The 27,591-nt window shown below is 31.3% G+C and overlaps 2 protein-coding genes and 1 non-coding gene across 3 annotated transcripts in view; 1 reads left to right on the top strand and 2 right to left on the bottom strand.

The window, feature by feature from the left end:
• The window catches only part of LOC109600372 (RNA polymerase-associated protein CTR9 homolog), a 357,258-nt gene that overhangs the window by 313,970 nt on the left and 15,697 nt on the right, over positions 1 to 27,591 (top strand). The gene's annotated exons all lie outside the window — the stretch shown is intronic.
• The window catches only part of LOC109604187 (uncharacterized), a 132,190-nt gene that overhangs the window by 98,972 nt on the left and 5,627 nt on the right, over positions 1 to 27,591 (bottom strand). The window lies entirely within an intron of this gene.
• Positions 18,770 to 18,849, bottom strand: Trnal-uag (transfer RNA leucine (anticodon UAG)). The gene has a single exon. It is a non-coding gene; the product is annotated as a tRNA-Leu (tRNA).

The following is a 27,591-nucleotide window of genomic DNA, read 5'->3' as shown; positions in this document are numbered from 1 at the left end:
AGGGATGTTTATTAAGCAAAAGTAAAACATGCTTGTTTTTTATACCGTCAACAAAAGTGTGTAAACTGAAAATGAGCCTTTCCTAAAAAATAATATTAGATTTAATGTATTTTTAGAAGTGAAAACATCTTTAGCCGCGTTGGGTACTTTTTGGAAGGGAAATATTATGCGTTCGCGTCATTGACATGCACATGACTGGCGCACGCGCAGTGTGCTGTGCGCCTTAGACACTTTTTGGATGGGTGAAATCTAGTGCGTTCGCATCACCGACATGCTTATCTGTAGCTAAACAGTTGACGTATAGTGCAGTGTATATCTTATAAGTGAAATTGAATGGATTTAGTGTGATGAATGATCGAAAACTCAGTACTACAAAAGATAAAACGACAATCGATGTTACTTTGAATCAAACACTCAAAGTATTGTTGAAATTAATGATGACAATGATGCAAACAATTAAAATAATATTAAAAATCAAGTACATTGAAATTTAAGTAAATACAAATATTATCCATAAATAATTGTATATTAATTGTTATTTCAATTGAATTGTATTTATGAAATTTCTAATTTTCACTTCTATCGGCAGCTTTAATTTTTTTTTAAATATTTTTATGGACATATGACTATTAAAAATTCATTTTATTTAAATAACAGTTTGATACAAATATAAATGTTTTGAAAATATTTTTATGGTTCATAAATGTTGAAACTTTTATTTTATTGTTTTCAAAAAACTCAATTTTAAATAATCTGAAATGCATATATGAAAAATCATTATAATTTGGAGGCGACTGATTTTCAGTTTAATCTGTTGAATATAAAAATATTAAATATTTCATATAAAGTTATATGTGTGACATATTTGGAAAAAATATCTTATTTCTGTACATATAATTTAGGTGTACTTTCGACGAAACTGGAATTTATGAATAAGTTAGGTGAATCGCCTTGTATACCTATGAATTCGTTTATAATAATGTTTTCAATTTAAGAAAAAGTTTCTATAACCTCATTTTTAAGAGAAATAGAAAGTGCAGAATATAACAATAAGAATTAAAATGACTATAATTTTGGCATTTCAAATTTAAGAATCCTTTGAGTTGAAGCTAGTCACAAATTTATTATTACAATCTCATAAAACCAATTAAACACCAGAGGTGTCCATCATACAAACCGTACCTAAAATTTGAAGTATTGTCCACACTTACATTGTCTGCTTATCTTAGAAACAGTGGAAGTGACGAACTTTATTCGTTACACACCGGGACAGTTATTAATCTTTATTTGAACAGCTATATACGTTGTCTGGCGGACAATGAACATAAGCTTTTAGCATGGTTATCGTACCCAGTCCATTGTCAGGCGTAGCGCCATTGGGACCGAGATATGGGTGTTTATTGGATTAGGCATCGGTGTTGTCGTTCAAAACCTACTCATCGTAGTCAATTTACGGGATAACGGGATTTTCTGGTATATGAAAGATGGGAACAGATAAATTCACATAAAGGCGACATTCAAATTATCGTCCCCCTTAAGCGCCACTGGGAACATTGTTCGGTGTAATTAGACGTGTCCCAATCAGAGGGATGATCAACGATATTTAATTCTAAACTAAATATATAGATGCTTTATCTGTGTTTACTTTTCATTAGCCACTCTTTTGGCAATTAATCAAGTCTGCCGGATTTGCTACCATGAACATGTTGTGTCAACAATCAATAAGCCAACGAATCCCATAACCTTTCGACGGGCACGACGACGTTGCTGAATAATTGATTAAATTTCTTTCCGCATCCATTAAACATTTTTCAAAATTATGCCCGGGCCGGCTCGGCTGAAATATGCATTCAATAATTCAATTTGTTAATAGCGTGGCAGTGGCAGCAGTTCGGCCTAATTTTACACTATAAATAAGTGTCGTCGTTTATATTAAGAAGGCGAAATTTACGAAGCGTATTACTTCAAAGTTTCGGAGACAATAACTGTCTTTTAAATTTACGCCCCTTCGAACGGAATGACCTATCAGACATTGAAAAATACCGCCATACATCCAGTTTATTTTCACAGGAAGTTTAATCCGGTGAAACTGTTGAAATATACATGGTGATTGACGTAACTTATTCATTAGAATTTGGAGAACAGAAAAAGATGTTATTTTGAAATTTTTACACCCAACTATAACGTGACTTGAACTAATTTTTTAATTGAATTGGAACAAAATTTCGTTTCAGGTTTTGTGACATCAACTTGCAAACCCAGTTTTTGTTTTTCTAGAACTTTTGACAGATTAATGGACTAACTAAACTGTGTTTGTAAATCCTCCAATTTTGATATGGGGAAATTCATTTTTGGCACACACATTAACCAAAGATCATTCTTTAAGAAGTCATTATTACTACTCCCAAATTTTATACAGGGGGTTCATTATTTACGTTTAAAGAAATACCATGAATGTTTTAGCATAATTAAATTAACTTTTTTTAAAATATTTTGATTAGATGATCAATCTGTCCAATTTTTAGAAAAAAAATATATCAAAAACTATTGGGTTTAGTTATATGACAGGCTATAGATATTTTACTAATAATTAATAAGAGTAATTCAAGTCAAGTTATAATTGATATAAAAATTTTAAATTAAAATCTTTCTTTGTAAACTTCTAATGAATAAGTTATGCAAATCGCCCTGTATATGGAAGTATAACATTTGTTTAGTTTCTGAACATGCAGAAATTGTATTTTAATTAAAATTTTACTGCGCTCCTATTTATCTTTTAAATTTCCACTTACAATTAATTCAACTAAAAGCTCCATTACATACAAATAATCATTTATCCAGCTGCAGTAAATTGCAATATAATAGTTGAAAATTATAAATTTATTTGCGACATAAATGAAATATATTAAAATATTTATTTTGCTGCAACAAAACATGGTTTTCACAAAGGCATTTTAGTATTAATTAGATTTAAGTATGTTTTAACTCAATTTTCCTTTATACGAACCTTTCATAAAAAATTGGTATGATTACCGTAGCTCTGGAATTTTCTGTGCAAAAAATTCAATTATGTCACATCAAAGCAATATTAACTTTAATCTTTACTTCCTTTTATTAATTAATAATTCAAAAATTGACTTTAATTTTACGTAGATTTAAATAAACACAATCAATTTTTTTACCCTTGAAAAGTATTTGCTCAAAATAAAATTGAATAATATCAAACTGGAGTGGATTGACGAAATCTAGCGTTTACTTTCCTGAACCGGTTCCCTTCCATTCAGATAAAGCCGTCTATATTTAGATTCGATAGAAAAGTGTTTTCCATTCTATTATATGATTTTTTGGACACAAACTTCTTGTTTGTTATTCGTCAGAATGTCGGACGGACGCTTCGATGGAAACAATTTGGTGTAGTGAGCGGAGAAAGCTTTCATCTTGCTAAATGGAAAAAAGATCCTGCATATACATAAAAGTGAATTGGTAAAATATTGTTTAGGGAACTGTAAATTTATGCTTTTCATTAGATGAAATGAAAGATATTTCTAGTAAAAATAAATAAATAGACGAAGGTCATCATCCATTTTATTTCATTATAAAATATTTGCCCCAATGTAGTGACAAAAATCACCGATTGATTTCAAATAATTTCGTTCAATAAACGGAATAATGAAAAGATCAGTGGAACTAAAACAAGATATCACCACGAATAATATTTAACATCCGCATTGTTTTATCTTGTTATATTAAACATGAATCCAATTACAATGAAAACGTGAATTAACAATTATGATTTAAAATTCAATTGCAAATGCATTCTGAATAAATGCATAAACAGTAAAGCAAAACTATTATTCGTGGTTGAATCAAGTATTTACATAAATCTTTGAAATGGAAACTAAATAGAAAATGTTTATTCCAGTGTATTTTCTAACTAAATTTAACTTTTTATAAGAGCTATTTTTATAAATAAAGATTAAATTTATTTATAAAATTAAACTGTTAAATATACAAACCAAATTTGCATTTTTGTCATATTTTAAACCATACTACATCCCCTTTTTTACATGCCGTATAACCCACCTACTTTTAAGTCAAACTAAGTACTTGTGACATTTTTTAACTGCCTGTATAACTTACATAAACTATCTTTTTGAATAATTAACAAATTATTAAATAATAATTATAGTAGATTAATATTTCCATTGTTCATTAATTAATAAAATCTCAGCAAGGGCTAAAGTGAGCTCCTATCAATATAACCGCAATAGTCAATTTAATTCATAGTTTGTATAATCAATGGTTCGAAATTGGTGAAGATGATGCGGTGTCGAGTGAAAATGAAGGGCCCACTTGGCCGTTGGACGTATTAATTAGTGCCATCCAGACTCTATTGCCATCAGACTATGAAAATGAAGAGTGCACGTTGGACGAATTAATTAAGGTCCTCGAGAATTTGCTGTAACCGAAAGATGAACAGCCCAATCGAACTAGTAAGTACAAGATGGGCAGAGGAAAATAGCCAATTCAATAGTTCATTGACGGAAACACTCGAAGAGTTATATCGAATGCACTCGTAATCTGTGCCATTTAGACTGTCAAACAAAGACGAAGATACCATCCATCCTTCTCCATCAATTAATTACTAAGTGGTGTATTTTTTTTTTTTTGAATTTGGTATAACTTATATTTTTATGTTACATCTAGGGTTAGTTAATTTAATTAGACATTTATGTCACTGATATAAGACGTAAAGTAATTTAACCAGCCGGTTCATTAACTATAATATTATTTGTAAAAAACCAAAGATGGATATTAATGTGGAAAACCTATTACAGATCAGCAAAGAGAAACTGGACAGACTTAAGAATGGAGAAAACATGAGGAAGGTGGCGTTAATTAAAAATTTCATGAAAAATCTTACCAGCATGCATGAGGCACACTCTAGTCATGAAATGTCAGGTCCGGAAATGGGAACAACCGAGGAATCTGAGACAAAAGATGACTTGGAGGAAGCCAAACCAGAAGACAACCATGAGGACTTCGAAGAAGAATTTAACGTGGGACTGTTGGAAGTTGAAGTAGAAACAACTAAGGAATCTGAGGCAGAAAAGGAAGAAGTAGGTGAACTGTTAGAGAACGTCGAAAATTCCAATCAAGTTGCTGATGAAAATTAAGTAGTTTAAGATTTTACAAAATAAATAAATTATTCACTATATTTTTTGTTTTAATTTCATATTAATCATCATTTGTAGAAGTCAAAATCTCACACCAACATAAAGAACTAAATTGACATAAGTTAATATACGTTTATAACGCAGGGTATAAGCAACTGACATTTTGAAATAAAGTAAACATATAAATTTTAGTAATGAACTCTAATTAAAGGCATTTTAAATTACGATTCACTGAAAAAATTCAAAATATAAATTTTAATTATGAACAATATTATTTTATGTGTCCAACAATATAGAAACTTTGGAGGAATGAACATTTAGAAAACAACATAACCAACAAAATTACGTGTTATTAATTTATTGTGTACGTCCAAGATTAAGTTTGTGCCGTGTGTGATATTTATTAAATTGTTATTTGGATGGTTTAATCTGTATATTTATTGATGACTTGGTGTATGGTGACCTAAGGACACTAAAAATGAAATAAACAAAGAGCATACGTGCTTTAATTCAGGTAATAATAATAGTGTGATACAAATCCATGGAGGTAAAGAATTAATCAAATCCGTATTTGTATAAATACTTGCCCCCAAATTTTAAACTTTGTTAACCGGTCACGATGGCATACAACTGGTCAAACATGTATCTGATTTGTCAAAGAAAATTACAAAGATATATAGCACAAGATAAACTACGACGTGTAACAATTTTGAGATTGTTTCTGAACAAACTCAAGCTTCATTCGGACTATTCGTATTCGATCCCCCCCTTGGACCCAGGGGGTATCTCAGATTATGAAGAACCGAAAAATTATCTGGAAGCAATCTTCGGTGAACAAGGACTAAAAGATATGGAGGACCTGTTTGGTTTCAGCCCAACATCTGAGGCAACTCAACCACAACCACAGCCTTCTAATGAACCAAAAGTTGAAAAGCCTATTAATAACGTACCAGTCAATTATGACCCTGAAATGGAGGTTCTTGATCAGCTGTTGAGTATTTTGGATCCACCTAAGAAGAATTTAAAGAGAAAGAGATGTGACGAAGATTGTTAATATGCTAAAATGGACAAATTCAATATTGAGTACTAAATTCACAGTAAAATGATTAATTGGTATGTAATTCTGATATATTTTAAATGGACAAATTCAATATTGTGTACTAAATGTGTATTATGTAAATTTAATATATTTAATTTTATAATAATTTATAATATATAAATCTGTTTTTAATGTTTGTGTTTTTTCCGACTCCTACTATATATATTATATACAAATATATTATACTTACTTAGCATGGGTAATAACTATTGAACAAAACTGAACGGCTCAAGAGGGCAACGTTGTTAAATTTGTGCTACTAATAAAATTATGCGAAAATAAACAAAAAAAATGAGACTCTATGAACTAAAAGTTGATAAGCCTACTAATAATGTACCAGTCAATTATGGCCCAGGAAATGGAAGTTCTTGATCAACTGTTGAGTATTTTGGACCCTGGATTTAAAAAGAAAGAGATTTGAAAAAGATTTTTAATATGGTAATATGCTGAAATGGAGAAATTCAATATTTACAATATATATTTAATTTTATAATATATAAATCTGTTTTTAATATTTGTGTTTCTTTTCCTACTCCTAGTATATGCATCATGAACTATATATTATATATACTTAGTTAAAATACGTAATAAACATCGAATAAAACTGAGAGGCTCAAAAGGGCGACCCTATTAAATTTATGCTACTAATAAAATTATGCGAAAATAAACAAAAAAAACAGAAAAAGACAAGCTCATTAAATTCTTATACGTTTCATTCCCTAAAAGATTGTTTCCCCCTCGACCGCTTTTTCCTAATTTATCGCCTAAATATAAAAATGTAATCCATTAAGCGAGCCAATTAATTAGATTAAAAAGTTAAACGAGTAACTCAAGCACCAATTTTAATTTGATAATCTCAACAAATTGTGCATTTATAAGCTTCTAAAATCTTTATTACTTCATAGTTTTAATTTTACAGAAGTTCGTCGGAAAAGTTCACGAGCTGCGGAGATGAGGCCCGATAGAGGACGGAGATGAATGGTGCTTATCGCCAGGATTATTTTTTAATGAATGGACGAATTAATAATTCACATTTTGAATTAATTGAGGCCGTAAATTAATACGCGCAACGTTCCGTATTTATCGATGCAAATTTGAATAAGCTGCGTCAGCAATTCAAATCCACTGAAAATACAAATAAATTATTGTCTTAAAGGTTTTATTGTTGGAAATAGACCGACAAACTTGCACAACTTTCAGTAAATGACTAAAATCTTTTGTATACTTCTGTAATTTTACACCACAATGGGAATATTTAAAGGCAATCTATCAAAGCGGTGCTCTTAAATGTTTGACATAAAAATGAAATATAGCAACCCGCAAATCCTGGGAGCCTCAATAGTTGATAAAAGTAATACAAATAATGGAGCGGGTTTTGCGGGGATGATAGTTTATTTTTCTTAAAATGTAGCCATAGAATTTCAAAGAAAGCATATCAAGTGTTGAAATTGATGGATAGAGACGACTTGCAATTGAATACATACCCACATATCATCGATTCAATGCGCCCTTAACAATACTCGTGAATTGAAAATAGTAAATAACAAATTCGAATCTCAAATTAAAGCTTTAAATACAGATTTCGAATTATCCGTTGGTTGCTTCATGTTAATAATTATTTAAAGCAAACAGTTGAAATATTAATTTTCTTTTGTTTAATTCCAATTGTTTCCAGGAATCAGGGATCATCGCAACCAAAACAAAGACCAACAATGGAAGATAAAACAAAGTAATTAATAAAGTTTATGAATTATGAATGGTTTGTTCTTTCGAACCGTTGTAAGCTGCCTTTTAATGAGAACAATTGTTTCATCTGTGATTTTTTGTAATCACTTCAGAACTTTCTATACTATTGTACATAATACAAATGTGATGGTGACACTAAAAATGTTCTGCTTTTTTTCAGCTTGGAAAATATATGCTAAACTTTACAAGTTCTCTCAGTTGAATAAAATTAAAGTTATTAATCATTTAACCATTTATTTGTGAATATTTAAATTCAGTAAGTTTAAATAAGAAAAATCAATGAACGATTTTATGGTTGTATAAATGAATTTATTTCCAATTTAGTTTGATAAAATCAATTGACATAAATTAAGATATTTTAAGAAATGAGGAGAGCCAACAATCAGAGAAGCAAACTTAGGCATCGTCAATAATAAACAGCAGCTATTACCTCTTTGACGAAAATGAAGATTTTTGAAGAATAAGAAGAACCAACAGTCAGAGGACCTAAATCTAAAGATTACCAGTAATTGGTACTTGAGTATGGCTATTGTAGCAATTATTTTTTTCAATTAGGTTACAGAAATAAATTTACTTTTCAGAATATTCTCCCTTAACTTCAATACACTTGTTTCAACTATCCTCCAATTTATGGACTCTTTTTCAGCAGCTCTTACGTCTTCGTTTGATGAAAATGAAGATTTTTTAAGGAATGAGAAGAACTAGCAATCAGAGAAGCAAAATTACACTAGCTATTACCTCTTTGTTTGACGAAAATGAAGATTTTTGAGAGACAACAGCCAGAAGAGCAAAATCTGAGTATTGCTAATAATTGGTACTTGAGTTAGGGTATTGTAGCAATAGTTTTTTTATCAATAAGTTTACAAAAATGAATTTATTTTTCAGCATATTCTCCCTTAACTTCAATACACTAATTACAAATATCCTTCAATTTATGGATTCCTCTTCAACAGCTAATACATCTTCGTTTGTTGAAATTGAACATTTTTTAAGGTATCAGAAGAACTTGCAATCAGAGAACCAAAATTGGTTATAGGCAATAATATCTACACCAGCTATTACCTCTTTGTTTGACGATAATGAACATTTTTGTGGAATGAGAAGAACCAACAGTCAGAGTATCTAAAGCTGAGGATTGCCAATAATTGGTACTCGAGTTTGGCTATTGTAACAATAGTTTTATCAATTAGTTTACAGAAATAAATTTATTTTTCAGTATAACATATTCTCCTGTAACTTCAATGCACTTGTTTCAATTATCCTCCAATTTATGGAATCTCCTTTAGCAGTTATTACATCTTCGTTTGATCAAAATGAAGATTTTTCAAGAAATGGAAAGAGCAGCAGAGATGTAAAATTGGGGATAGACAATAATATCTACAGCAGCTATTAACCTCTTTATTTGACGCAAAATGAAGATTTTTTAAAGGATGAAGACCTAAATCTAAGGGTTGGCAATAATTGGTTCTTGAGTTTGGCTATTGTAGCCATAGTTTTTTATCAATAAGTTTACAGAAATGAATTTATTTTTCAAAATATTCTCTCTTAACTTCAATGCACTTGTTTCAACTATTATCCAATTTATGGATTCCTCTACAGCAGCTATTATGTCTTCGTTTGACAAAAATGAAAATTGCTGACTATTGGCAGAGAAGCTAAATTTAGGAACAGGCAATAATTGGTTCTTAGGTTCTTTTGACCTGTGTGGCCAGGTTCGTCATCTTGAAGGAAAACTATTTTTGAAAACTTTTGATGAATTTTTGAATCCAATAAATCCAAATGGTTAGAATAGTAATCTGAGATTAACACCTTCTTGACATTTTTTTTAGTCTCCAGTTTTGATTTAGAATTATGATGATTGATCAAACATCATTGACAAAGTTGTACTGAATATTCAGATCTTTTTGAAATCCAAAAATTTGTCAACTATACCTAGTGAGATGCCTAAAGATTCTATTTCTTCCAAAACCATATCTTGTATTTCCATGGTGATTTTTGGACTTCCTTCTTATGGATTTTCTCCAATATTATGATCTTATAACATATTTACCATTTATGTACCATATAAAATTCCATGGCTTTCAACTATTTTCTACAAATAATTTCTACTAGAACCATTATTCGAACAACCCTTGATTAATCCATTTATTGCATGTTCAGTTTTTAAGTTTTTAATTAAAAATTACATTTATATAAAAGTTCTCTCTAAAAATATTCACATGCATGCCTCACATCACTCGATAGACGCTATAAAAAAACATTTTGCAACTTAATATACTTGAACGCAACATAAAAGCCAAAACCACGAATTCCAGTTAAGCATTTTACATCAGGTGCACGATAAAAACTGGCAAAACCAATAAAAATGACAAAGCCCATAAAAGCACGGCCGCCATCCTAATCACACAAACCAAGCAAATAATTGATGCTAAACCCAGATAAAACGAAATTATTCTTCCACTATGCCGAATTAAAATTTGATTAGGGGATAGCATGTTGTTGGGACCGTAATTACAAACCTCTATCCAGGCTAAAAGATAACATTATGGCCGACACACACCTGGCCAAAATGGAATTTATCTACATTACGTGATAAATTTCTATTTAGATCGTGCCTGCATTTATTAATGTGCAAGTTTAACTATTCTGTCAAAACAGCTCCATTTTATTGTTGGATGAATCACGTTTTATTTAATGCTGGATTATTATTTGCCTGAAACAAATGAATTTTTCGATGCAAAACAAGTCAATTATCTGCTAGTTATATTATTTGGACTCGAAATGGAAGTATCAATTTAATTAGCGATTTGAGTTGGCCCTTTAGTTTCTCGCCTCAGTTCACAAATATAATGACTATTTGAATGAAACGTGTGCCCTCCTTTGTTGTTTTCCAATTTACTAGCAACGAATTGAAGACAACAACGAAGTCATTGGAGCACAAAGATGAATAATCAATTTGTTGCCCATTAACTCCTAATGAAGCTGATATCAATTTTCCCTGCTGTTATTCAATAATAATAAAAATAAATAAATAAAAAAGTTACTTCTGTGACTTTGTGACCATTGAGAACTGGTTCATCAGAAAGTTTGTACAAAATCCGAAGTTACCGGATAAATTTCCAGATAGTCCCGTTCCAGCTTTGCTCCAACTCTTCATGTTGCGCCCCGCGACAAAAAAAGCCATGTGATTTTAAATCTCGCTGGTTAACTGCGTCCCGAAACTAAATTACGTCGACGGCCATTTGTTGTGCCAGGATGAGTTTTCCGCTGGGTTTCTTGCAAGATACATGCCCGAAGCAAATGGAAACTTTTAAGTTGAAAACTGTAATTAGTTTAGTTTTAAGGGTCAGCAACGTGCACGCAGTACGACGGAATAATGAATATGACTCCGGATGCACGAAGTGTTTTTAATACCGGAATGCAATTTCTTTTTTATTGAGCTTTTCAATAATTTCTGACACGAGGCTGTTCTTTTTCTTGTTTGTTGGTTGAGGAAAATGACGAACATGGAACAGTGACAGCGGATGTCGGAGTGAATCATTCTGGTGTCGTGTATCAAGTTTCGTACAAAATCACGGCAGTGTCACCAGGGAACGCGGTTCCCCGGGGAGCAGGACGACTAACTTCTAGGAATATTTGCACATTTTCGACGAGATTGTTGGCTCACTATGCGCACGAGTAAGTGCAAAAACGTCCCGTTAATGTCTGCGTATTTTCGACATCTCGAAAATTCTCTAATTGGGAGTAGATGCACATAGTTTGTAGTGATATTAAAATGTTTGACGTGGGGCTTCAATTTTCCTCTTTGTGTATTTCTCATGTTCAGTTTCGGGACAGTACATTTTAATAAGTGGACAAGGTACATTATAATTTAATTAGAGAAATTCGTGTGTAATGCAAAGAGAAAATAGTCAAATGTCAAATGCATTGGAGCATTTCCAAGCGTCCAATTTTAGGAATTGTTTTTGATATCCATCAAAGTGAATGTTGGAGTTCAAACACAAACGAATTCTCATTAACGTTGAAAAATATTTTTACTAAAAAAATAAGTGCCCATTTGACTATATTAAAATACTAAGCGGGTGTTTTTTGCTATATATATATATATATATATATATATATATATATATATATATATATATATATATACATATATAACACTTAAAAATATTTGTGTTGATTTATAAAATCTAATTATTATAAATGTTTAAACAATGTAGATTGTGATGAAAAAAAAAGTTTTTTGGACAGACATTATTATAATTCTTATAATTCTTTGCATCTTTCATAATGCAATAAATACTTTTTTAATATGTTTCATTTATAATATCTATTATTATAAAAATTAATAATCATTTATAAAATTAAATTAAAAGAGCATGGAAGTAATTTTTAATTGTTTTCAAAAATGATCTATATAAAAAATAAGACTGCTAAAATGGATATTATAATTCAAATTGGAAAATCTGTTAAATTATACATATAATTACATATACATATGTATAATATAAAATCAATTTTTAAAAATTATTAAACAATTAATTGTAAAATTAAAAACTATTAAAAAAACTAATTTTTTGACATAATGCAATAATCCGTTTTTAATATTTATTAAAGTATATAAAAATGTATAAAAAATGCAAAAGCTGAAATGATACAATTCAAATTAAAAAATCTGTTAAATAAAATACATATAGTACCAAATTAATTATTAAGCAATTGTAAAATAATAAACTTTCTTTATTTCGCCAACAAATTATTTGGTCAAGAAGACTCTGTTTTTCAGGCATAATACAATATTTACTTATTTAATATGTTTAATTTAAAATATCAATAATTATAAAAATTATTAGTCAATTAAAAATTTGACTTCATAATAAAAATTATTAAAAAATACTACTAAAATAGATAATACAATTTAAATTAAAAAATCTATTAATAAAATACATATAATGTCAAATTAGCCACTAAAGATTATTAAATAATTAACTGTAAAATAATAAATTATCTATTATTTACTTCGTCAACAAAATAGTTGCTTAAGATTCTTTGATTTAGACATAATTCAATAAATACTTTTTAATATATTTAATTTGAAATATCAATTATAATACAAATTAATAGTCAATTAACATAATAAATTAAAAAGCAAAGAAATATTTTTTTATTTGAAATAAAAATGTATAAAAATATCAAAGCTGACATAGATGATCAAATTAATACAATTTGTTAATTAAATAAAAACATATAGAATCAAATTAATTTATAAAATTTATTCATTTAAAAATTTAAATTATATAACAGGGAAGTATTTTTTATTTGACTTCAAAATAAAAATGAATAAAAAATACTGCTGAAAAAGATAATACAATTTAAATAAAAAATTAAAATTTATTAAATGATTAATTATAAAATAATAAATTATCTTATTTACTTCGTTAACAAAATAATTTATTAATAAGACTATAAATAAATAGATAAATTATTAAAATTTAATAAACAATTATAAAATAATAAACTATATATTACCAATAAATTATTTGGTCAAGAAGACTTTGTTTTCTAGATATAATAAAATAATTACTTTTTTATAGGTTTTATTTGCAAAATCAATAATCATAAAAATTATTAGTCAATTAAAAATTTAAATTATATAACAAGAAAGTATTTTTTCAAAATAAAAATGAATAAAAGGTACTGCTAAAATAGATAATATAATTTAAATTAAAAAAAAAATATATTAAATAAAATACATATAATATCAATAAATTATCTTAGTTAGTTCGTTAACAAAATAATTGGTTAAGAAGACTATATTTTATAGACATAATTCAATAAATATATAAATAAGTTACTTATTATTTACTTTGTTAACAAAATATTTGCTTAAAATTCTCTTATCTAGACATAATACAATAAATACTTTTTCAATATGTTTAATTTCCATTTTATATTATTATAAAATTAATAGTCAATTAAAAAATTAAAATAAAATCAGGGATTGTCTCCAAAACAAAAATATGTAACAAAAAACTACTGTTAAGAAGATTGAAACAATTCAAATTAAAAAAAAATTGTTAAATAATAAAATAATAAAAAAATGTAAATACACAATAAGTCACTTTTTGTAATTAATCACGTTTTAATTTATACACATACGAATGTTTGTATGTGTAATTACTATTCGGTTTCATTAGCCAACCTATAAATAATACATATGTAATAAATAAACCATCGTGTGGAATTTAATTCCTGACAGCATAACTGTTATATTTATCAGCCAAAACCATTAACTTTTTAATATAAAATATTTATTTGGACGTGCTTTAAAATTAAAATTGATGAATACAATAGTGATAGCAAAACATGGAACTGGTTTCACGCATACATTTTGGCGGACGAAGATTAAAAATATTAATCTCTAAATTATTAATTAAAATGTGCATTTATTCGGCATTTTGTCGGATCGAAATTTGAACCGATCGCGGCAATAATTAAATGCGATGATTGTAAATAATGGACTTGTATGTTCGGTGTGCCATAAATATAGTTTAGTAATAAGTATTTATAAATTATTGTATGTGAAAATAAAAATTATTTATATACAATCAATTTTTTATTGAAGTGTCATAAACGGCAAAATGTGCGAAGATCTATAAACTTGATTTACACCTTTCAGACCGGAATATGCCGACAATTTCTCACATGACGAAATGGAATGTGTAATAGTTTACGTCGGAATCCGGTGTTTTATTTCGGCGACGAAGCTAAATAAACTAAAATATAATGAAATTTATGTGAAGCTGTACACGGACGGTCGCGTGGCATCGGAGGGGAGTGTACGCATATACAGTGGGGTTCGAACCATCCCCCTCAATGTCGGGCTTCTAATAGGGCCATTCCATTCTAATTTGAAACTAGACTTATCGATCTGTGTATCTATCACTCTATTATCAAAATATATTCTTACACGTGTAATAATAACCCTAGGACAAAATGGGCTTTTTGAACTATTCAGATTGGTCAGTTTATTTTAGCCAAAGTTAGGTCCAAAAATGCCAAAGATTCACATCAAATATACTTGACTACCTAAATTCTAGTTCATCTCAACATAAATTCTATTCAGTTTGTGATATACACACAATAAATAGGGACACATAAAAAAACTAATCTGGAATATCCCGGTTGATGAGTGGTTGGGGGATCGTCAATAACATGGTCCTTGTATTCTATCTGTCCATATCCATCCATACAGACATTATCAGTGGACGGGACTCGCCGATTTTTTTACCAATTTCCAATTCACGGTCATGGCTAATAAGTCATTTGGGGCATAAGCCGTCGAATTTATTGGACGCAGCATGCGCTCGGAGGTGATTATGAAAATTTAAAGCAATATTGATTCGACGTGACGGTTTTTATGGTTATTGGACTTAAAAGAGGGATAAAAACCGAAATCAATGTACGGGAGGCTGGCGAGGGAGATAGTAGTGCTTATGAACGATTGCAATTCGGTAATTGAAATAGGACTGCAATCGGTTAACCGAATGCTAAAAATAGTAAATCCCCAGACGGTTAAATGTGTGCCAAGACGGTTTAATGCTTTTTCATGTTTACCACATTTGCGTGCTCAAACTTGTTTAAGTTGAGATTAATAAACGACTCCATGTTGATGTTTTGTTAAAAATCAAGACGGGATTAATTGCCAGGTTCAACAACTACTATACCTTGACAACATTTGAGGAGACCATTTTAATCACAGCATAAACCTTTGAGATTATAAAGGTTGAGGAATAAACAATACATTCTCGTGGAATTTGTAGGAGTACCAATTTATCTAGATTATTCACTAAGTAAAATTATGACGGACTTACAGGGAATGTTCATAAAATTTATTTTGTTAGAAAAAATGAAAATATTGATTATATTAATCAAATAATGACATGTCCAGTTCAAAATAAATTAGAAAAGTAGTTCTATAACAATATCCTTCCCCATACTCCAAAAGTTTGGTGAAATAAGATAATGAATATTTAAATGAAATTAACAAATTTATTTTCCAATTTTACCTTTTTATAAATAGATAAAGGAAGCTGTGGCGTCCGGCATATTAAGGGATTTATCAAATTTAGGTACAACAATATTGATCACACGTGACCATTTTCATGGATATTGAACTAAAAGAACATGAATACATGAAATACGGGGGATCAGTGTGTATGAGGGTATAATCTGCAACATACAACATAAAAAATTACCAAATTTCTTTTGCATTAACTGAATTACTTCCCTAATTACAATGTAATTACAGCACAGATAAAAATCTGTTTAATTAAAATGGTACAATTAAGAAGATTAAAAAAGGTATATCGCAATAAGGCAAATAAATACATAGGGTTGTCATAGGTAATACGAGACATTGTACACAGTCTTGTGCACCCCACAAATTTATACTCAATTAGATGGCTTCGAAAGTTCAACTTTGTTGATGTTATCAAAATAAGAATATTAATTGAGTAAATACAGATACAGCAACATTGGGTTGCTTAATTTAATTAGTTTTCCATTATTTGACTTCGCACAAATAAACGACAATGTATTATTCGGACATTTCGTGAATTTTGCCTCTGGTTTTTGGGCGTGAACATAATTCATACCAAAAACAATATTGAACAAACAGATATTACATATTCACTTTAATATTGTGCTTTGCTTGGAGCCATTATGTTAAACAATCTTGAAAAAAATTAGGTAAAAACTAAATGTAGCCTGAAATTACAAAATTAAAAAACTGAGTTATTTCTCTCCCAAAATTCCAAAAAAAATAGTCTTTATGAAAAAGATTAAAAAATTCACCAAATCTTAAGAGGTATTGATCCAGAGGATAGGCGAAGACACATGAGCTGGGGAAAAAAGATATTGGTTTAACTGGGGAACAACCAATTTAAGAAGCATTAAAGAGCAATCTTAGAAAAGTAGAAGGTTCAGGTTGATGTCTCATGAACTATTCAATGGGCTGAAGAGAATAATGACCCCATAGGAGACGTATTACTTCTGAGGAGACCCAAAGACTAATAGACAACATATTCAAACGAAAGGTGATTTTGCTAAAAATGGTTGATTTGATCAAGTTTTTGGAAGGGAGGAAGAGGATGATCCTTTGATTTCTGCAAATGGACGTTGGAAGAGAACACTTCTAGATATTTGAAACTTGAAGAATTGCTAGAAATATAAATATTGTCTTCTTTAATAAAGTTCATCAGTTATGTGACGTTATAGTTATGTTGCTTTTTCATAAAATCCTATAGGCGAAGATACGAAAGTTGGAAATTCACTTGAAAACTGTTTGAATAGATATTAAGAAAATGATATTATTATTACTTAAAACCGGTTTTCATCAGTATTCTGATGGATGGAGAAGATGAAATTCTTGTGATCGTTCAAAGGATAAAATGTCAAGCTTTAAATCAAGCATGGAAGATAACAGGTCAAATTAAACTCATTCTACAATGTTTAAAAATCTGTTATTTCCGAGATATTGATAATTATCCCCTGAATATTTATTAGGGTAATTACTGCTTTTCTTTTTATTTATTAGCTACTAGTTTTATGTATGTATATTCTGTTAGGCAAACAAATTAATAATTAATAACTTTATGAAACACATTCATTTTTTATTAAATGATAATAATTATAAAAAAGTTTTCTAATTAGAGTAGTTTGTCTATGTTTATTTGAAATTCGTAAATTTTCAGAAGCTCCATAATTTTTATTTGGAGTTCCAATTAAAAATTCGAATACATGTAGTCGACGTATGTAGTCCTCGTTTCTATTCCAGCCAATAAATTTCCGATGTACAAATTCTAATAACACAACCAGCGACAGAGTTTGATAATAGTTTATTCATAGTCAACCACCAAACAGTACCTCGTTGCATATCTCTACCGCTTGAAATTCCTGTTATTGTCAGTAACAACTTTTCAAATTACAATGTGCAATGATTTAGAGTAAATCCGACAGTTTTGCAACATCGAGAGTATTGGTGGCTTGTGGCTTTTAATTATGTTCAAGTATTTTGCACATCATTGCTAATTATCGCATTTTGAATATTCAATTAACCAGTAACCACAACGGCTATTGAATATGTCGACATTTCCCTCTAATACATTAAATTTTTAAAGACAACATTAGTTAAGCCTTATAAAATAAATACCGTTGGTAATTTTAACCAACGAAACAGCGTCTAATTAAACACACCTAGACAGAATGAACAAAAAATAAAATAAAGCAGAAAAATTGTACGGACTCATTTAAACGGAAATGAATTCGTGTGTTTAAACCGAAACAATTTGACATTTAATTTCACAACTGAGTAATTGTAGCTGCATATTCGGAACGTTCAGACCGTTTACATATTTAAATTTTGCATGTCGGACAATGAGGAAACAATCATAATATTTATCGCGACACGTAAACTATTTTTCAAAACGGGACCGCAATAAATAACTGCACGAATTTGTTTAATTTAATCAGACTGCCTCTCCCGATTTATACGAATTAACCCGTCCGAATGAAATATGTCCAACGGGAGTTCGGTTTTCGAAATTAATTTGGCGGTGTTGTCCGGCCAACATGTGTTTTATCAGATGTTTCAACTTTTGATGCAAAAAAGTTTGGCCACACGATAAATAAATTACATTACATTAAATTTTGTTATTGGATTAATGACTATTATTTAAAAAAGTAGTGACAGCGGTGGGATTCGAACCCACGCCCTTTCGGACTGGTGCCTAAAACCAGCGCCTTAGACCGCTCGGCCACGCTGCCGATGACAAAAAGTGGTCTAGCGACGCATTTTAATGGCAATCACAAGAATCGAACTTTATCATTTAATAATACTGCAAACTTTCTGATATAGAAGTGTTTTTTTAATTTAGTTCCAATAATTTTTCATAATTACGTTTTGGGTGACACTTGGTGGGCATCGTCTCCGACGTGGACCCTCTTCAACGGGTCCCCCAGGACCTGGGGAATACGTTTATGGCCTACCTCAAAAGAGGTGGACACCATCTCCAAGGGGTAGACACCATCTTCAAGGAGGTCACCAGGACCTGGTGGAGTAGGACCTCCGGGGGAAGTCTGACCCACGAGGGGTTGGACATCCTCTCCGACCGGGTAAACCAGACCTGGTGCCCCCGGTGGTAAACAAAAGTGACCTAGACCCCAATAAAAGACCTGGACTTGACACTTACGTTCACGTCCGCGAAGATGAAATTAAATGCCACTGCTTTTTTTTTTTTTTTTTTTTTTCTTTTTTTTTTTTTTCTGGGGACAGAGAGGGGAAAGTGTAAACCCCCCTCCGGGCACCGATCCGGAGATCATAACCAATTGGAAACCATATGTGCTAGCACATATGGGGGAAAGGGCGTGTATATACATACACGGGTGAAGTTGAACCAGAAGACGGGACTGACAAAGATGCCAGCCCCCTGTCAACTGGTTCCCGGAAGAACAAGCCCAATCTGAGGAAGGTCCTAGAACCTCCCTGGGTGAGGATTGGGCTTGCAGTTGATCCGTCGGCCTCCCGCCACCACTGGCTTGTGGAGCGGGACTGCCCGAGAGATATGCCACTGCTTTTTTTTTTTTTTTTTTTTTTTCTGGGGACAGAGAGGGGAAAGTGTAAACCCCCCTCCGGGCACCGATCCGGAGATCATAACCAATTGGAAACCACATGTGCTAGCACATATGGGGGAAAGGGCGTGTATATACATACACGGGTGAAGTTGAACCAGAAGACGGGACTGACAAAGATGCCAGCCCCCTGTCAACTGGTTCCCGGAAGAACAAGCCCAATCTGAGGAAGGTCCTAGAACCTCCCTGGGTGAGGATTGGGCTTGCAGTTGATCCGTCGGCCTCCCGCCACCACTGGCTTGTGGAGCGGGACTGCCCGAGAGATATGCCACTGCTTTTTTTTTTTTTTTTTTTTTTTTTTTTTTCTGGGGACAGAGAGGGGAAAGTGTAAACCCCCCTCCGGGCACCGATCCGGAGATCATAACCAATTGGAGACCATATGTGCTAGCACATATGAGGGAAAGGGCGTGTATATACATACACGGGTGAAGTTGAACCAGAAGACGGGACTGACAAAGATGCCAGCCCCCTGTCAACTGGTTCCCGGAAGAACAAGCCCAATCTGAGGAAGGTCCTAGAACCTCCCTGGGTGAGGATTGGGCTTGCAGTTGATCCGTCGGCCTCCCGCCACCACTGGCTTGTGGAGCGGGACTGCCCGAGAGATATGCCACTGCTTGTGATGCGCGATATTTATATGCGCGTAGATGCGCAAACTAGGTGCGCGTTACACTTAGATATATATGCGCAGAACAGAATGCGCGTGCCACTTGAACAAACTAAAATGTCTCAAAAAAGCAAATCTATCATATACTCCCGTTCTAAAAGTATAACTTTTTAGAGATATTTCAAAAAAGGAGAAATAATTCATCTAAAATAATCACATTCGTATTCTACATAAAATATTTTATAGAAAACATCATTTTCAATTATAAATTTCAAATGAGCAAGCCAATATTCAATATTGATTATATTCCACCAATTTTTTTGTTGTTTACAAAACTTTAATGACCGTTAACATTAGAATTAGATTAAGCCTTGCTTAAGGCTATTATTGCTTCATTAATTCAGCAATAATGTATACAAAAATTCAAGAGTTATTTACACAAACATTAACAAATTAAAATACGGATAATTTCCTTTTCTGGTAACCATTAAAGGAGTTAATCTCCCGACCGAAGCTCCGGTACTAAATTTTCGTGATGTTTTCCTGAAAACATCCAGTTCGCCGTCTCGCACCGTTTGCTGCGTAGCTCCCGAAAAACTTATTCCATCAAAAACCACTTCGTTGATAATAATATGTATAAAATAGTTCAGCAATTTTTGCCCGAACAACTTTCAGCCAGACGAACGAGAATTGAAAGTGGAACGTTTTGTTAATAAAACTTTTCTATGAATCTCCAGATGTATGTGCACTTCTCTATGAAGTATGAAACTCCGGGGAAGTTTTCTTTTTTTAAAACGCAAATTCCTCCAGGGAAGTTTTCCATCTGGTTTACTGGTTGAATATTAAAACGATTTGTGTGCTTCCTTACGAACTAAGCCAATAGTTCTTAAATCCTTCGACGTGAACGTCCTCCGTTAATTACGCCACTGGGACGCACAACTTCAACACAATATTATTTCAATAAAACCATTAAACGTATAAAACTAGTTATTAAATTATGTACGCCTTTTAAAATATTCCGGGCGACCCCATTGTTTGAACATTTATTTGCTTTTCTGACAGCCAAAATCAATATCGAACTAAATTTTATGAACTACGTGGAAAAAGCGTCGTGCTTTGATCATAACGATCTGAAGCAAGCAAACGGCCACTTCGCGGTCTGGCGTCCCCGTTGTAATACCGAAACCGCAGTGACCCTAACTCCCTGTACATGACATTATCCTGGCCGAACTAATTTTCTGAACCGCGCCTATCTGTTAATGAGGCACGTACAATTGTAAATTTAATACGACAAAGTGAAATGTGCACCTTAACTTGCACGAAAATTTAACGCCAGATCGCCGTTTACGGCCACCCCAATTTGTAATAACTTTTGGATGTAATTTTGTTGTCAGGTGTTTATGACTCACTACTACAGTTCACGATTTTAGAAACAAACAATAAAAGGGATGGCTAGCACATATATAGATATAACGACAATCAAATAGTGTTTGATTGTTTCAAGTATCGATTACGCTGGAGGGTTTCCTTACACAACATTATTGACACCAACAGCAATTTCATCTATCAAGTCAATATTGGCATGTTTTTCAATTTAACCAGAATTTAATTCGACATGATTTTAAATTCAGTACATCAAGTGGTCTATCGATTTTAAAGTTAATAAGAAAATGGAGATCTTTCAGTTAAATCAAAAATAATTAATCTTTGCCCAGCACTTTGTTTTTTAATGATTAATATCAATTTGTGTAAACTTTAAGAAATTACTGAATGCAGGTAAAATAATGAATGCCAAGAAATTGCATTGTTCAATTTGCATGTGCAAGGAAGTCTGATGATTAAAGTACATCCAACACAAAATCCCAGTTCGACATTAATATTATATAATTATTTGCACTTTAACACTGATGTTTCGCAGACAATATATAAAATTAACTTTTGATATGTAAATGGCATATTTAACAAATTACTAAGAAACAGCGAACAGGTCCATTGTTTCCCTTTCATGCAACCAACATAGTCCTTTATGCCAGTAATTATAACTAGTTTAGTTTCTTGGTCGAATCGGCTTAAGACGCCGGAAACAGGGTAACCTATAAATCTTCCTCTAGGCACTCCGTTCGCCGAAAGCCAGTCCCAAGGTGCATCGTACTTGCTAAATTAATCAATGCCTCTAGTTTTGTATTATTCGCATGTAAAATGGTCGACTAAATTCAACAAGACCAATCACCAATTAGAGTATATTATGATTCAGTGACTCCATATAGCATAAGTCAAAGTACTATACGGAGATGAGTTCCCCCTTGACAACTATTATACAGGGAGATTCACCTAACTTATCATTAGAAGTTTTCTATATATTTTTGGATAATTAAATTCTACATGTAATTATAAATAAAATGGCTGTGCCATGACCTATATGTAAACCCAATAGTTTTTGATTTAATAATTGTTTTCCAAAAACTTGATAGTCTAACTAAATTGTAAGTAAGGCCACCAATTTTGATACTAGGAAGTTTCTTTTTAGTCCATTGAATTCACGTATTAATGAAGTTTTTCGATTATTTTGTCTTTATTGTTTCGACTTCTGTGTTTACTGTATCATAATTTTTCAACAATTGTCTATTCCAAATGGAATTCAACTAAAATTGTTTTCATACATCTGATGAATATCTGAATAATATTTTTGAAAAATTTACCACCTTGAATCTCCAAATATAAGTTTTGTTCTTTAAATATACCCAAGAATCGCCCTCTTTTGAAACACCCTATATAACTATCTAATTAAATAAATAATAACATACCTAGTTTTTACAGCAAGTTATCGCTAAATTAAATTGATACCCATATGGTCATGAACAATTTGGCACATGTTTTTGAACTTTTAATATGTTTTTTGTTTGAGGTTCTATTCAAAAGTTATCAGGGAGTTTTTTATAACCTCACTGTATATACCGATATGTTATTAATGAAATTAAATAAACATTTATAGGGAAAATTAAAAAAAAAACCATACTCGCGTATTGGTTTTAAATATTTTGTATTATGTACATAATGTACATGTATACATACAGCTATTCCAAACAAAAAATGTTTTATTTCAATAACTGTTTGATGCAAATAAAAAGTATTTGTAAATATTTTTACGATTCATAAAAGTTTAAACTTTTATTTTATTGTTTTTGAAAAGTTCAGTTTTAAATAATCTAAAATATATTATGAAAAATCATTGTAATTTGGATTGATTTTCAATTTGATTTGATATACATAAAAATATTAAATGATTCTTATACAGTTACTAAATAATATTATTTCTGTGCATATTCATTATTCATATTACGTTATTTATTAGAAGCTTATGGAAAAAAGAAAAAATATTGATTTAATAACCCAATTTTTGAGTTATTTTTTTTTTTTCAAAAATTTTGGCAAATTGATGGTCGTAGTTAAAATTACAGTCACCAATTGTGACGTTAGAAAGTTCTTTTTTGGCATACACGTTAACCAGAGACCATCTTATAAGAAGTCGTTATTAGTACAGGGTCTTCATTATTTCCGTTTTGTGCATCTTCAAACATCAATAACTTTGTAATTCACAATGGCGTATCATGTTTTACATTATATAAGTATACTCTATATATAAAGTAAATATTTATAGAGATTGTACCTCTTCTACTTTGTAAATAAGACTTCTAACCATATTTTTGTGGGAGTATAAAGTTACTTTGTAATAAACATAGTTTTTTTATGTATCTAAATTAATATGACAACTCTGAATATGACAACTGAAATACACATAATAACTAATTACTACATAATTACTATATTACTCACCAGATTTTAGCCATCAAAATAGCACTGAATAGAGAAGAAAAATACTTTTTAATCGAGAAGACAGTCAAACTCACTGTATATTCATTGTTATACCAGTTTTTAAAAACATAATTCATTTGAAAATCGTCTTTTGATTATTTGTTTTACATGGATTTTGATATCAATAACGTATGACATCACATGAAATGGCAACGTAAAGTTTGATAGAGTAGACTTCACCCAGTAGAGCCTCGTTTAATATATTTCCTGATGGAAAAATGTTTAATATCCAACTTTAAAATTGTTTTTTCCGGTATATTGGATCCTGAAAAAAAGCTAACTATTTGAACGTGTGAATGAACCCGGAAGTGTTTCAAAAATGTGGCAGTGATATATAACCTAACTTAAGAAAAATGACACAAACTTTTTGTTACTTGTTAAAAACTATTTAAAGTACAATTAAGGCAAAATTAGAATAAAACAAACAAAAAATATATCAAATACAGAATTGGATTGTAAATATTCAATTTTAGAGATCACAGGGAGAACAAATTACAAATATTAAACGTTTTATGAAAGCATATTTACACTTTGAAGAGTTTTCTGATCGAAAATATTTAATGTGCAGAATTTAAATTGTTTTTCCAGTAAATTTGTTGCCGAGTCTTGTTAAGTGTTCGATCAACAACATAAACTCACAGATAAGTGGTTCAGGAGCGACGTTGGGATTTATTATTGAGGAATAATCGACAGGAAAGTGGAAATAAAACTATTATCACCATTTTAATAATACTTCTTATTTGAACAACTTAATACATGGAATTTTCTTCGTTGATATGTCCATTCCAACAACAAAGTCTCGGAATTTGTTCCAAACAAGGTTTATTATGTTACGCGGTTTCAAGTTCATTATCGTCAGTTTAAGGGCTGTTTCGCGTGCGTCAAAGTTGCGTGTTTAATTCACCATAATGAACGTATTATATTTTACTTGCAAAACTTTCCGACGCCCGTTTACAAGAAAATCAAGCCGGAGCGCTTACAAGAAATTGCTGTTGTACGACTTGGGAATTAAATCCAACTTTGCCGTGGTAAATTTGAGAATGACACCCACACAAGAAAATGAAACTAATGGACCACTAATTAATTGAGACAATGGCCTCATACAGTACAGCAAGACCTACGTTTGAACACAAAGAAAAATCCTTTATACATACATAACTGCAACAAGCATGCTTCTTGGGGTTGTTATTTGTTGTGTACGTACCCCCATTTATTTTAACAAGGTTTGTATATTAAATAAAACAACAGCAAAAGTTCAAAATTCAACCCTGGCCTTATTATAATAACGGCATAAATATAAATAAGTAGTTTTTTGGTTGATTCGTTTCGTACGTTATGATTTATTTTACGGTCAATCATGTTCATATCAAAGGACTCACCCTCCTACCAACAAATCAAAATAACTTATAACCACTCATCCTTTCAAACACCATCCATACAACAAAATTCTTCCGCATGATTCACCACGTATATTTGGGGACGAAACCGATTGGATTACGAGAGGAATTATCCGCCGTCTACACAAGTTGTTACCGACGGGACATTCTTTCAGCGGCAATTCGGCTTGTCTGTCGCTTGCAGTTTTATTTCGAGTACAGCTGCAGTCGTTTAATCAGTTACGCCCATTATGGGATCATTTTTACTGTTCCGGAGACCTTAATCACTATTAAGACGTTCCCCGTGGAGTTTTTAACGGGCTTACGGAACGGCTTTAGGCAAGCAGGAGCTTCGTGTTAATTAATTTCTCTGTTTGAACTACTTGACGGATAAATATTATTTCTAACCCATGCACTTGAAACGGGAAGACATTTATAACGTGTACATTGTTCAAAGGAGGAAATTATCGGAAGTCGATGAAACTTTCAATATCTAGAATGATTTATTCCGAAGGAATTTAATAATGCCTTTAAATACTTCAGTTTGTTCCTTTAGTTCCAATCTTTCAGTAATCGGGAGGAAATTGGAGTTATTAAAGAGATTAAATCGATTTTTATAATTACACTGGAGTTAATTAAAATGGTGCACAAGAAAATAGGTGGTTGCTATTAATTATAAAATAATCTGTAGTCGATTAAGCTAATCGAAAAGCAATTCAACTCATTTACATCTTCCATTTTGTGCTGCACAATTTTATTTGAATTATAGATTATTGTGAATTGAAACTGAAAGGTACTTACATTGGAGTCACTCATCGTTTCATATTCAGTATGTGTTGCAGAAAGCTTATTCTAGTATTGAGTGACCTATAAATACATCTTTGTCAAAGGACTAAGAGTTTGTAGAAGTTTCACTTTAAGCTGTAACTTATTTCGACAGCAATAATTAGGTACTCCTACTAGTTGTGTAAAATTAAATGATATTTAAACCGTCTCTGTTTCCTTAGGAGTTTGTCCACCCTGCAATTAGTATTATTGCAAGAAAAGCGGGCCATTTGTCAGGACAGAATCCGACTGAGAAGTATTAATATTAATCGCAAGCAAAGGACGATAAGGAAAGCCTCGAATGGATGGGGATGCAACGACCCATTTTATCAAGATGTCTTTTAAAAAGATCTTTCTTTCTCCACTGTGTCCGCAATATTGAATAAGATTATGGTGTGCTTTTTTAAAATCCATTAAGTTTTTGGATAAATTTACCATTATTCAATGTTAAATTGCTGTATTTATTTTAATTATTGCACACACAATGGGGGAAACTGTTTAATTAATGAAATATACATTTTTGCAATCATCATTGTAAAATACATTGTGAAATACACATGTAATTATGTAATGTAAATATAATATTATACATAATTATTTCATTCGAATTTTCAAGCCCTTCAGTTACCATACAAAATTTAATAATTAATGACTGAAATTGTATAATTGCAGTTATGAACAGAAATGAAACCGAATCAGAAATACATCAAATCATTTGAAAAAATTGAATATTCATTTTATTATTAATGTTCCCCGCACATTTAATTTAACGATTTATCGACCTCCGTAAAATCAACTGGAAACGGCGGTATCGCCGGGGGTACGGTATTTAGCTAATAAAAAAGAACAACAATTTATAGCCCATTTGCAGGTCCCATAAAAATACTGCTCGCCTTAATTGCTTTCGCCGAATCGATTTTAAATCTGGGCCCGACAATTATCAGGAAATATTTCAGGTCGAAATGCGAAAGGTTATGAAAAGTGAAAGGACATTTGCGAGTCGCACCTTGCCGAGAGGGTGGCCTTTTGACATTTATTATAATGATTTTACACCCCTGTAGAACAAAACGTTCGAATATGCACAGATGGTGTACACGTATATCCTCTTAACGATGGGATGTCGAGTTAATGGCATTTAGAATACAATATGACTCGATTATTTCGATAAGGTGGTTGATTTTAGGAACAGAAAGAGGAATT

The sequence above is a fragment of the Aethina tumida genome, chromosome 3 (assembly GCF_024364675.1).
Source record: "Aethina tumida isolate Nest 87 chromosome 3, icAetTumi1.1, whole genome shotgun sequence".
In the NCBI taxonomy this organism is placed as follows: Eukaryota; Metazoa; Arthropoda; class Insecta; order Coleoptera; family Nitidulidae; genus Aethina; species Aethina tumida.
This window is presented reverse-complemented; position numbering and strand designations above follow the sequence as displayed.